We start from the raw sequence: 11,345 nt of genomic DNA, 5'->3' as shown, positions 1-11,345 counted from the left end.
ATGATGATAAATTGCAAACAGGACATTGCTTCCCTTTGCAATCCCAAGCTTCTGCACTAACGGGGGGTCAATTTAAATCAATTCAAGTAATGATTGGCAATGTCAGGCTTTATTTAAAGTTAGATTTAATGACTGAACTAACCTTGATCAATCAATAAACATGAAACTTATCTTGAAAATATAATCATACATTATACATGCATGATTGATGGATTGGATTGTCTTGGATCTGTCTCACTGTTTGGACCTCCTGTGTCCTTTTTATCAGGATACTACTTGCTGGACTGGCTGACATGTCTGTGCCTACAAGGCAGAGAGTATCTGAACGGTGAGTAGGCTTCAGCATTGTATCCTGAAGGCGGGCTCCCTAAGCACATGGACAGTTTATCTCAGCTTGCTGGTTATCAATGGCCTTGTAACATTTTGTAAATGTCTCTGACAGTCAGAAACATTTAAACATTACCAAATAGGTTTAAATTATTAAAATTAAGCTATTTGTTTAAGAAATTTGAAATAAAAGATTGATTACAAGGCAAAACACAAATAATTAAAAATTTTGGAGTAAAATGCTTACCTCTCCCCAGTTTGGCGATACCATTCATTTGAACATGGCAGAGCAGACAGTCAGATTTGCTATCGTGTCTCAGACCTCTATGTTTGGCTGGTCATAGCTTTGCCTTTTATGTTGCTTCTATCCCTGCTTTATGCTTACGCCAGGTGATCACCTGACAGATAATTTTAACTGCTTAAGAACAAATCCAAAAGGGAAATCAGAGTATAATTTACAATAATGGTGGTTATCTGAACATTAATCACAGTACACTTGAATCTCACAGGCAATGAATGGGGCATGTATTTAATTATGTTTAGTTATGTCCTCATCCCAAAAAAATTTGTTTAATACTTTGTGATGATTGGATTTATTTAGATTTAAATAACAAATCATAGTTTAATTGCACTTGCGAAGAGCCCAAATAATAGTGACAGATCATATAATTTCTCTTTAATATTTATATAACAAGATGATATTTCCTCCTTTTATCCTTTGTCATGGTTCATTCAATATTTCCTTACAAAAGTCACATTATCACTTCAGCAAGGCAACATGGTTTTTCAGTTTGCTAGTTTATCATTTGTGTCACAGCACTTTCTTGTATTACTCTTTTAAATCAAACAATGCAAAGCCATTAATTGCAATTTTTCATTGAATTGCCATTTAATAGCATATAGCTTTCAAGGAAAAATCTTTGGTATATTTTTTTAGGTGGAGAAGGAAAGCAGCTGAACTGCTGTTAATTATTTAGTTTGAATAATATTGCAAGCAAATGACACAATGATGTCATTTGATTGCACAACATAGAAATGTGCCTTGGCGAACAATTCAAATAAGTGTTTGCCAAATCTATTTTATACAGACTGTGAACCTTTGAAAGTTGTTATTTTGAACTTTAGGTAATGGGACCTAACTTAGCACATAAAGGGTTTCTCTATTTTTATGATGTTTTATATTTTGCCTTTATCTTAATACAACTTTAGTTCAGCTAATTGTACATCATAAGATTATCATGGGTCCAAATTTCTTTAGTGTTGACTGCCACTGGATTTACTGGTTCAGTATAAGCATATTTCAGCTGCATAGGACAGGCAGGTGCAGACACCACAACAAGTGCATTTCCGACACCCGTGCACCCCATGCAGACAGTCTGTGAACCTGTCCACCACTGGATTGCCCAGCATATCCTTTTGATGAGGGAACTGACAAAGCCTTTCTGTCTGAATTGCCTTTCTTCAGGGTCCAGGCTACATTTCTAGTCTGGATCTCATCACTGAGGCTTTCTGCCTTGTATCAGAGTATTAAACTCACCTCAGCAAATAGAAACCCCTGACAAGTGATTCTGACTTTAAACAAAAGACATTAAATTGGAGTAATTTAGGAGAAATTGAAGTAGGACTCAAACAACTTATAGAATGAATAGATAGAATAGAATACTATAGATGGTGTCAATTGCAATGCTTGTTGTTATTTCTGCGATTGATGAGTAGACATCAAATCGAATGATGTCCAATGTTGTACAGTGCACCAGCTCTAGCAGAGTCAGTACTGTCACACAGGATGATGCATCACACACAAAGCAATAACATAAATTTGATGCACTTTGCATCAGTCCTGGATTGAAGGTTTCTTTGTGATTATCTAGAAGAAGACATTCATGCAGCAAAAGGGGACACCACTGGTATTGGGTGAGGAGTGGAGGAAACAATATACAAAGTTAGAGGTTGTTTAAGCGATATCATTTTGCACAATAAACATAACCGTTCTCAGAGTGCCAGTTTGGACATTTGGCTGAATGTATAAGTGCCTGTTAAACTATTCTTTTCTTGGTTTGCATTTGGGTTTCAGGGATTATATCCACATGGTCAGAATCTGTTTCACAGTTTGACCTTTTTCATCTATGCCATTTTAATGGAACTGTATTGGACCATTCAGCCAGTGACAATGAATCTGAAGATGGAGAGAGAGGCTTATGGACTCTGATCGTTGATCTTCTGTGTAAGATGCCAATTAAGTACTCAGTAATGAGCTTGGTATTTGCCCATTTGTATCTGTGCTTTGTTTCTGACTGTGTCTGCAGCAAAGGCATTATTAGGAATGGAGCAGATAACCTGGTCTCCAAGGACCCTTCCTGCACATCTTCCCTCACTGTCAGATGAGTTTGGCATTGATAATCAGTACAATTGAAAGCATCTTGGGAGCTGTCTGAGAAGCAGGCATTGATCTGAATAATATAGTGTTGCTCCTCACTAACTAGCTGCACATTGATCGAGTAGAAACACTTTCTGTTAATCTTGGTCATTGTATAATGAATGGGAGGTTAAAAGGCCAAAGAGGTGTCATCAGTTATTCCTGAGGAAGCACGACAGTCTGGTGAATTTTGCAGCCTCTCATGCTGTTGATACTGGACACTAGGAAAGGAAATGAATAAAGTATCTCTGTCCTCTCTATGGTCTAAACGAAGTCAGTGCTCCCTACAGTTAACCATCACTCTCTAATTTAAAGCCTCAATGTTAGCTCTTTATTTGTTCCCTAAATGCCAGAGAAATAAACAGTACACAATCTGTACATTGAATATTTCTGTGCTTTTTATTTGCTCCTTTTACGAAAATACTGCTTAATTATTTTTTCACCATGCCTATCTCTTATGATGATATGAATTTTTCTCTGTATTACTGTAACTCTTACATATGTACCTGAATTTCTGAAGCCCGAGACATTGATGGCTGCTGCAAAATATAAGATATTTATTAATATATTTATTTATTAGTCACATGTACATCGAAACACAATGAAATCCATCTTTTTGCATTGCTAAGAATGTGCTGGGGGCAGCCCGCAAGTGTCACCATGCTTCCGGCGTCGATATAGCATGCCCACAGCTCCTAACCTGTGCGTCTTTGGAATATGGGAGAAAACCGGAGCACCCAGAGGAAACCCACGCGGACACAGGGAGAACGTACAAACTCCTTACAGGCAGCAGCAGGAATTGAACTCAGGTCACTGGCGATGTAATAGGATTATGCTAACCGCTCTGCTACTGTGCTGCCCTATATGATGAACCTTCTGACCTTAACAAGATGAGCCAATGCCACAGAGCCTTGACAGTCTGCTTGAAGAAAATTGATGGCTTTTGTGGAAGGTTGATGGGATGTTTCTGTATGTTGCTGGGTGAGGAGAAGTAGTTTGTGAAGGGTGTATCCCAGCTTCTCTACTAACACAGAAAATAGGCATTTCTTTACTGGCAATTATTGGGAAATGGATTTAGGAGAATATCCCTAGGAAAATTGTTCACAGATCTCTTAGGTCTTCCAAGCTATTAACTTCACATAACACTTGACAATAATATTTCTGGATGATCCTAACTATCCCTAGTTATTCACTTAATGCTTTCACAATTGTTTGCATGCCTAAATCTTTCATAGAACAAAATAAGGAAAGAAAATGGACTTGCCTTCATGTCATCCATTCATGCTTTACTACGAATGAGGTACTTTTGAAGTGTAGTCAAAGTTATTAAGTAAGTATGGCAGCCAATCTATGTGTATTAAATTCCCATTCCCAATGTGATATTGACTTGATAATATGTTTTGATGCTATCTGACTAAAGGATAACGAATGGCTGAGGCACTGGGAAGAACTCTGCTCTTCTACATAATAGTGCCATGGGATTTTTTACATCTATCTGAGGGACCAGGCAGGGGTTCAATTCAACATCATAACTTAAAGATGTTACCTCCAACACTGCAACACTTCCTCAGTACTGCCTTCCTTCTGAAGTGGGAACTTAGAAACAAGCATGCTACCAACTTAGCCGCAGGTGACACTTGCTCTTTCTGCAAGCTCTTCAGCAGCAGGTTGAAACTCCCTCGGATATTGGCACATAATAGGGCAGTAGACTCCACCACTATCCCAGCCATCTGCTGCACATCTTGCAAGAGGCCATGCAGAGCCTCCATACATCTCTTGTCCTCTTCTAGGCTGATTTTCATGCCAGGACCCCTGATAACAATCTCCATTTTTAAGTCATGCTGTACTCCTTCAATCGACTATTCTCAACTTCCATCTGTGTATTCTTTAGTCTCTTCATATTCTGTGTCTCACCATCTCTCAGCTATATTAGTATCTTGATTAAGTGACTCTTTTCCACTGTATCCAAACCAGTAACTTCCAGAGGGAAAACTGCTCCCTTCTGCATGCTTATGTGGCACTATGTCCTGCACAGCTATTCTGAGACTCAAACACTCTACCAGAAATTACAAGATGGTAAACAAAAGACATAACTGTTGGAGATAACTCTGAGACAAGGAGCATGGTGCCATGTAATACTCTAGGGAGCAATGGTTAATTATTATGAATCATTTATCTCTTCCTGGTCCTATAGACTTAATGACAATGAGTTCTTGCTCAGCTCGAATTTAAAACTCTCGTCCTCCTGCCCATATCCCCCCATGGTTTCGCATCCATCTATCTCCTTAATTCCCTCTACCCTAATATCCACTACCACAAACTCTCCCCGACTTTATTCTGGTCTTTTGTGTAGCCTGCTACATTCCTACAGCCCAGCTTTGACCACTGTACTTCTGGCTATCCTGGCCTCATACTCTGTAACTTCTTCTTTAAACCCTGCTACCTCTCTACTAATCTCCTCCTGCAAGACCCCCTCTCCCATTTGTATCCACTTTCCCCTTTTACTTTGATGAAATGCCTTGGAATGCTTTTCTAGTTCTAAAATAGTATGTAAAATTAATACTATTTACTGCTCAACAGGTAATTTGACAAGTGACTTTCAGAGCCATAGAGTCAAACAGCACCAAAGCAGGCCCCTTACTTGAAACTGTGCCCGTTGCTGCCATCAGGTACCTGTTTATACAAATCTCATTTTCCCACACTCAGCCCATAACCTTCTTTTGTCTCCAACGCCTTCATGGTGTTTCAAGTGCTGATATAAGTACTTAAATGTTGTGAGGGTACCTGCCTCCACCACCGCCTCAGGCAGTGAGCTCTAGATTTCGACCACCTTCTGGGTGAAAACGTTCTTCGACATATCCCCTCTGTATTTCTTATCCCTTACCTTAAATTTATGCCCTCTGGTCATAGACAATTCTGTTGAGGGGGAAAGTTTCTCATTATCTACCCTATCTATGCCCCTCATAATTCTGACTACCTCAATCAGGTCCCACCTCAGCTTTCTGTGCGTCAAGGAAAACAAGTCCACTGTATCCAGTCCCTCCTCAGAGTTGAAATGCTCCATTCCATGCAATATCCTGCTGAATCTCCTCCTCACTTACTCCAGCACAATCATATACTTTTTATAGGGTAGCCACGTGAAATGCGCACAATATTCCAGCTGTGACCTCACCAATGTTTTACCATAATGTTCTTGCTCTTGCTTTCGATGCTCCAGCTAATGAAGGTAGGTATCCTGTATCTACTTGTGCTGCTATCTTCATGGATCCTTGGTATTCTACTGGTATTGGTATTGGTTTATTATTGTCACTTGTACCGAGGTACAGGGAAAAACTTGGCTTCACCAAGACCCCTCTGCTACACAGTATTTCCAAAGCCCTAACGTTTATTGTGTATATCCTTTCCTTATCATTCCTACCAAACTACACTTCATATTCCATAGAAATGGTCCCATTGATCAAGAAATCTAAAGAACCCTCACCTGTACCATAAATCCAGAGACAATGATCTTAGGTTCCGCTTTTGAACCTGCTACGTAACTCCCTGATTTCAAGTTTCAGGACCTTCTTCCTCTTTTGTACATATGTCATTAGTACCAATGTGAACCACATCTTCTTGCTGTTTACCCTCTCCCTTTAGAAGTCTGTGCCTTCCTTGATCCTGGCACCAGAGAGACAACACATGGGTTCATGCGTACAGCCACAGACACCTCTATCTATTCCCATCACTATCAAGTATCTTACAACTATTGCACTTGGATTTTTGCATCTCTCCCCTTGTGCCACTGAGCCACCGACTGTACTATGATCTTGGGTCTGGTTAGATTCTCCAGAGGAACATTCACCCCTACCATTTCCAAGATGGAAAAAACCTGTTTGGATAGACATACACTCTGAGGCTTCCCTGACCTTCTGCCCACTCCCTTCCTCTGCTTGGTGGTCACCAGTTCCCTCTCTGTCCAGGCTTTCACTTATGTTGCCTCCTGAAGGGGTCTTAATTCTTACCTGATAAGGAAGAATTTAATTTATATTTTACTCCAATGGTACTGTTTAATCCCATGTTACCCTTCTAGCCACCCATTTCTCATTTGTTTAAGAGGTTCCTGAAGTTTTCTGAGTGGCTCCACTTCTAGGTTTTTAAAATTTAGTTTTCTTTTTTGATCCCATTTGATATTGTTTGATTAATCGATTATATTTCATTCTGCATTTAATACAATTTTAGTAATACATTTTAGTAATAGATACATTTTTAGAAATAAATCCTTAAAATAATTTATTTTTCTCTCAACTGAAATTTTCTGGAGCGCTGAGTCAATCTGTTTCATCTCTTTTTATACTAAACAAGAATATGATCATCGAGATGAAATCTTTATGTGATGGATGAATGAAATGACACTCAAATCACATGGAAAGAAGAAAGGTTTCTTATGGCTGTCATCTACTTCATGTGAAGACGCGGCTGAGTAATCATGGTTTTGACACAGGGTGGAAAATTTTGACAATAAGGAAGAAGTCTGCAGTTTCACAAAATTTGTAGCAATAAATCCCTCAGCATTTTATGAGACAAAATAGATCAAAATGTGTAATCTACATATACTGTAGTCTAACAACTTGATTGAGATAGTACATACAAAAATATGTATTTGGAGCAGGAGTAGGCCATTCGCCCCTTGAGCCCACTCTAACATTTAATAAGATGATCTTATTTTAACCTTAACTCCACATTCCCACCTACCCATAGTAAACTTTAACCCTCTGCCTTAAAAATAATCAAAGAGTTTGCTTCCACCGTCTTTTCAGGAAGAGAGTTCCAAAGATTCACGACCTTCTGAGAGAAAAATAAATTCATCTCATCTCTGTCTCAAATAGGCGATACCTAAATTCTCCCACAGTAGGGCACAACCTTTCCAGATCCATCCTGTCCAGATCCCTCAGGATCTTACGTTTTTTTCCCTGTGTATACAAGGCATTTAGATAAGTTTTCTTGAATTCACTTGTACTGGTTGCCATTATTACTACACTTAGAATTGTTCTTACACTTAGATTTCCAAAGGTTTGCCTGTAAACTAAGCATCCAATAGAACTCTGTGCATGAGTCACATTCATCTACTCATAGATGAAATATGGGACAGGATGGTACTTCATTCTCAATGACATTGGTCTGGGAAGTTTCTTCAACATAAAGGTGCCCAGACAAACTCCATGAGATTCAACTGCAAACAGTGGAGACTTCAACAACAATAATAGCAACAAAATCTTTGAGAGCTCCAAAATGATATCTATTAAACCATAATATTATAAGCAGTACATTACATTGGTGTAATAGTGAAATTCAAAGTTTAGCTGGTATTTGATATTTATGATTTGAATATTTGAAATATCACACAAAAAATAAATGTAGTTTTTTATCCAGTATTTTATTATATTTTTTAAGTTTTCAAAGGAGTCTGAAAACAAAGGACTTCTTTTAGAAGAGAGACACTAGCAGCTAAATCTTTAAACATGGACAGATCTAGAAAAATTGTGTAAATCGTTACTTCTGATTTTTTTTCTCTTCAGGCTACAGGCATTTCATATACCCTAATTATACCAATAGGTAGGGGTCTACATAAGAATAAGATTAAACAGCTATGCATTTCACCAATTGTCAAAAATATTCCATAAATTTTCAGAAAACTGTAGTGTGGAAAAGTAGTTCAAAGTTTAACCAGTACTAATGGTTTCTGGGAAAGGAACAAAAATGCTCATTTGTTTGCTCTTAATGAGAATGGAAAAACATCAATACAGTGCATCTAGAGGCAGACACTTGCTGCATTTTCCATATTCCAAATGGTCTGTAGAAAACACTTGGTGATCCTGAGCAGTTTACAAATAAAAACAGTTTTGTCATCCAGCCAGACCTTCACGCTACTTAATATGAAGAGCACATCAAATTAAATGAAAGTTTTTCTACTTACATCATGTGCTTTTTCAAATGTACTGCAGGCTGTGTAACAATGTTGCCAGCAGACTCACTGCTCAGTAACTTCAATCACTTCTATTCAGTCTCATAAAAGCATTTTCATATGACATGAAATTGCCTTAGGCCTAATGAAGATATACTGAGCCTGGGTCAGAATCTGAAAGCATATTATAATTACATTGGTCTTTCTGTTTTACATTACAGAGCAGAGCTGCAAAATGACAAATCTTGAGTTCTTTTCCTGTGTGAAAGCCATAAAGGTAATGTAAAAGGGTTATTCTGTGATATGCAAATATCTGAATAGCATCAGTTAATTATCAAATTTGTGTCCTGTTGGAAGTAGACAGTTGACAAGCAATGATATAGTCCAAAATAAAATTACGGTATCTTAATGCTCCACAAATACATTGTTACATTTTTTTTGAACCTGACCTCAGATGTATTCCAGTGTAGCGGAGAGACCTGTCCTCTAAATTGAAATAACGTTTAGTGAGGTATTCATACTAGCCAATTGGAAGAATTCCATATGAATCCATTTTGCTTCACTTCACTCTAGGACACCATGCAGACACACAGCAAAAAGGACAGTACAGTGATCTCTTTGATCAGTATACGAATATCACTTTAAGCTCTGTATGGGTCATGGAGTTTGTGTACTATGAGCAAGAACATTATAAGAGTGAATTAAGATATGTTGATGGTAGACTTACTGCTTTCAAGCTCAATAACATTAAATATAGCTCAAGCTATTATTTTGTAAAGAAATACAGAAGAGATTTCTATTGTAACAGACAATGAGTTTTCTACTTCATTTGGCTGATTCTCATTTAATTTGTGGTGGAACAATTCTAAATTCACCTTGAAAGTAACATCAAAAATCTGGTTTTATTAAAGATTGATACAGTATATTCCTATTCATAGGTGATACCATCAAAAATTATAATATTCTTGAAAAAGTAAGGCTACTGTTTCTGGTTTATTGGACCTTTACATCCTTAAATATCATTAGGATTGCAACCTCATTGATCCAGGAGAGTTCTTTTTAATCTTTATAGTTCTTGAGATATGGCCATATCTACAAAGTCACTATTTATTACCCGAACTTGGCAGATTTTGAGGAGGTGGTGGGAAGCCTTTATCTTTAACTAATGCATTTCATGTGGTGAGGGTTCAGTCAAAATGCTCTGAGGAAAGGGAATTCCAGACTTTGGAAACCATCATATTCTGTTAGACATACCTATACATCTACTGTATTTGTCCATTGGATGAATGAAGTTGTGGACTGGAGAAGACTTGGTGAAGAAATCTTGGCAACTTGATGCAATGCCTTCTGTAAATGCAGTCTCAGTGGAGGAAACCTTTCCCAGGTCAATGAAATTGTATTTCCTTTGGAAACAAGTCTCTAACTGAATAGTCTTTGGCATGTTCACCCTATATAGGTAAGAGAAGTCTACAAGTCAGAACACTAGTTTTGGAATGAGGATCCACTCCAAGACTGGCTGGCGTATGAAGAGCGGCTGGCTGTAAGCCATGACTGGAAAAGATGACACTCTATCCCTAGAAAAAAATCACCACAATTGACAAAGGCGACAGGGATAAATTAGTCAAATCAGTCATCCTAATGTAAGTGATCAAGAAGATTTGGTGATAATAATCTGCAACGAAGTTAACTGGCATTTTGAGAAATATGGACTAACAAGTAAAAGTCACCAAAAATTTTTAAAACTCAAATTATATTTACCAAATTTGATAGTGTTCTATTATGAAATAACAGGGAAGGTTGATGAAGTGGATGTTGTTGATATCATGCATATAGGCTTTCAAAAGGTATTTACCAAAAAACATATACTAAACATTTTATTAATTCATAGGAGATTAAAGCAAAATGGATAAAAAGTTCATTAAGGGTAAGAATTATATGTACCAGATATCATTTGTTTTACAGACTGGAGGACAGAAAACATATACGGTTTTCCCATTAGTGAAGCCTGGTGCAGAGAAGGCTTAGAATGTTATGTTTTTATATCAGTTGGTTACATTTTTTATGGATTCAGAATGTACACACTTCCCCTGCCTGTTGCTCCTCCTTTCCTGAATGTGAGCCCTCCCGAAAGGCTCAGCCCTAAATGTTTCCAGAGTGACAGGGACTGCTCCTTCGAAAGCAGCTGGCCAGCTGCTGCCATTTGATGTTCTCCTTCTGCCCACTCTTGCGATGAGCAGCTGGGAAAATTACCCAAAGCTTGCTTTTCAAAGTCAGCAATGGTTTTGCCATCAGCTCATCTCTCAATGTTCAGTACTCATACTGGGTGAGAACCAGGTCTCATGTCTTTTATCTGCAGGTATCATGGTGAGTCAACAAAGGTGGAAGAAAAAGAATGACAAACATTGTGAAGCTGAACGAAAAACAGGAAACTCTGAATGGAGATAGATAGATTTGTATCTGTAAAAATAACATTGACCTGCCTCTTCCGAGCTAGCTTTAGCTTCTGCTTCTGCTGAAGGCTCATAAACCAAACGTCAACTCTTTCTGTAAAGATGCCAGTTGACTTGTTCTCTATTTATATATTTCTTTACAACCTAGAAGGAGGCCATTCATGTGTATGCTGTGTCTCAAAGCAATCCCATCAATCCCATTCCTCCA

The sequence above is a fragment of the Pristis pectinata genome, chromosome 3, assembly GCF_009764475.1.
Source record: "Pristis pectinata isolate sPriPec2 chromosome 3, sPriPec2.1.pri, whole genome shotgun sequence".
Lineage (NCBI taxonomy): Eukaryota > Metazoa > Chordata > Chondrichthyes > Rhinopristiformes > Pristidae > Pristis > Pristis pectinata.
This window is presented reverse-complemented; position numbering follows the sequence as displayed.